Genomic DNA, 2,727 nt, shown 5'->3' on the forward strand with positions numbered 1-2,727 from the left:
ACACTGGGAGCAGACACCCAGCTGTGGCGGCAGCAGGGAAGATGCAGGAGGGAGAGGTGGGGAAAATTGCTGGAGGAGATGGTAGCCGTTGCCTCCAAGAAGCTCAGAAGGTTTGGAAAAAACAAAACAAAACAAAAAAAAAAAAACAAAACAAAACCAACCAACAAACTGGTTCGCACACGGAACTGAAACTGAACCAGGGGGAATTCACTGCGAGCACACTAAGTGGTGGCCACCAGCTATTTAAAGCTTCACATGCATCTGATGTGCAGCTGGGCATAAAGAAAGGGTGTGCCTGCAGCTTGCACAGACGTACCCGTGGCAGCCTTAAAACAGGGCTTTTGAACACTGCAGCAGCCGAGAGGTCAGCTTGCGCTAGAAACCACCCAAGAAAATCAGGGAATAGCTGGGGCATTTGATGAAGGAGCAGGGCATGACTGGTGCCCCTATCAGCAGTAGCTAAACAGCAAGCAGGACCGGAGCCAGGGAGTTTAAGATTATTTCAGGAGCCAGTCAAGACTGGACAGGAACGGCAATCACGGTCTCGTGGACAGACACACAGAGCTATTACACAACCTCCAGAAGGCTACCCACTTCTCAGCAAGAATTCAAACCAGCCGAGAGGTGCGTTGGCATGGAAATGACCCCTATAACATTCCTTGTTGGTCCTTTATACGGGACAAGGCTTCCTATACCATGCCTTGGTTCCCAGGGACGTCTGCAGCCAGAGCTGTCAATGTCTGCAGGCACCAGAGGAACCCAGGTCCTCCCACAAACTGGGCTCCTGACTGGTGGCAACACTTGCTTGGGTTGTCCTGTTCCTCCTCCTTCCACCCTCCGTGTCCAGACAGATCCTGTCTAAAAGCAGCCGTGGTCTCATTTCACCAGTGCTGGCCCCCCATGATTTTTGTTTTCAGAGCATGGACCGCATTTTAATAGAGAGTAAAGCATGTCAAACACCTCCTTATTTCCTAACAGAACCCTTGCAACATCTGTACAGCACTCTTTTGGCAACGTCTGCAATTGCTTACGTGGAAAAGTCCCATTAAAGAAGTGTTCTAGCACTGGACTCTGCGTTTGTTTTTCAAACTCGATTTGACAGGATGAACCAGTGCTGCAAATCTCGGAGGCCCTCCGGCAGCCACTTCCAAGACCCCTGCCTGGCTCTGAGCTGCTATTTGAGGTCCTCCGCACAGCATTTTAACCCCTCTCAATGCTCCTCCCTGGGAACCTGTCTCTAGCACCCGATTGCTCACTGCAGAGATGGTTTTCTAACTACCTAGCCTGAATTTGGTTTTATGGTCCTAACACCAGGCTTTACTACCCTGAGCTAATTAGAGCAATTCCCTTCCTTTGCTTATATTGTTCCCTTGAAGGTATTTGTAGGTGGAATGCTCGTCCCTACTGAACTGTCCCTTTTCCACTCCACGCACTTCCCTCTGCGGTCCCTCCCCACACCTCCCATCCTTGGGTTGCTTTCATCAAACTAATAGTTGCTGCAAAGCATAGTCAGGTCATCTTTCCACTTCTCTGATCTCCCTTGGGGAAACAGGATCATCTCAAAACTCATGAAATCTCAAAACTCCATCATGCTGCGGAGTGGGCAAGGGGCCGCAGCCACCCTCTGGACACGCTGCCCTGGCTGGGGCTCAGAGAGCACTGGGGAACCCTGGCTCATCCCTGCATGGATGCTGGGACTGATCTCAGTGACAGCAAAGGGTGAAGGGACCAAGAAAGGAGGAAAAGCTGGCAGTTGTCCAGCTGGGATATTCAGGGGGGCCTGTCCACCCCGCTTTCAGTCTGTTGCGGTAGTGCCAGCTAATGAAATTTAGCGTATTATTGGCCAGATTCTACTTTCTCTGCCTCAAAAATGATCTTTGTGACTGCTGTGGGTTGTTTTCAATAGCTCTTGTCTTACAAGATCTTTCTTTTTTAATTAAAAAAATTAAAATCGTTAAAATTTTGATTAAATTAAACCAAATGGACTTTGTTCTCCCCTGGAAGCTGTTTATGTAACATCTGCTTTAAATAACTTTAAAACTCAGTCTATTCAACTGTGCAAAATAAAATGGTGAAATCACAATATTTGTTGTGATTTAAACATAAATAAGTCAGCCATACCCACCTCCACCTGGATTTAGTCCCCAGGAACAAGTTCAGCCCTGTGTGCCCGATGCAGCCGTTTGGATTGACATCTGCCTGATTCAGGCAGCTGGCAAAGACCGGACAAGATCATTTAAAGCTGCTTTACAAATTACTGTTTGGTTGGATAAAAACCTATTAGTAAGCAGAGTTTGCAGTGTCATTGGCATTAAACGTGTGGTGTTCTACGTCAGATTAAATACCCAAGCTCATGTGTATCCCTGGGACAGTCTGAGTGGGGCTTAAGAGTTTCTCCGTACCAGGAACGACAACCTAAGCGTCTCTTCCAGGATATTTAAAAGCTGCGTACGTGTATCAGGGTACGTGGGAGGGCTGCAGAGACAAGCCCCTGATGGCCTCGCTGGCAGGCAATGACGACTTAAAGAGTCCACCTCTGTTCTGTACAGGAGCTGGAGGGGTTCCCGTAGGTGACCCCGCTGTTTTGACCCCCTGGTTCCCAGCTCAGCCTGCCCGGGCGCATGTGTCCCGCTTTCTCATAACCTCCCCTGCCTCCTCCTCCTCTTTATATATTCATGAAGTGGCAGGGACGGGGATAAATAAAAGCTGAGCAAGCCGGAGCGACAG

The sequence above is a fragment of the Chroicocephalus ridibundus genome, chromosome 1 (assembly GCF_963924245.1).
Source record: "Chroicocephalus ridibundus chromosome 1, bChrRid1.1, whole genome shotgun sequence".
Taxonomy (NCBI): domain Eukaryota; kingdom Metazoa; phylum Chordata; class Aves; order Charadriiformes; family Laridae; genus Chroicocephalus; species Chroicocephalus ridibundus.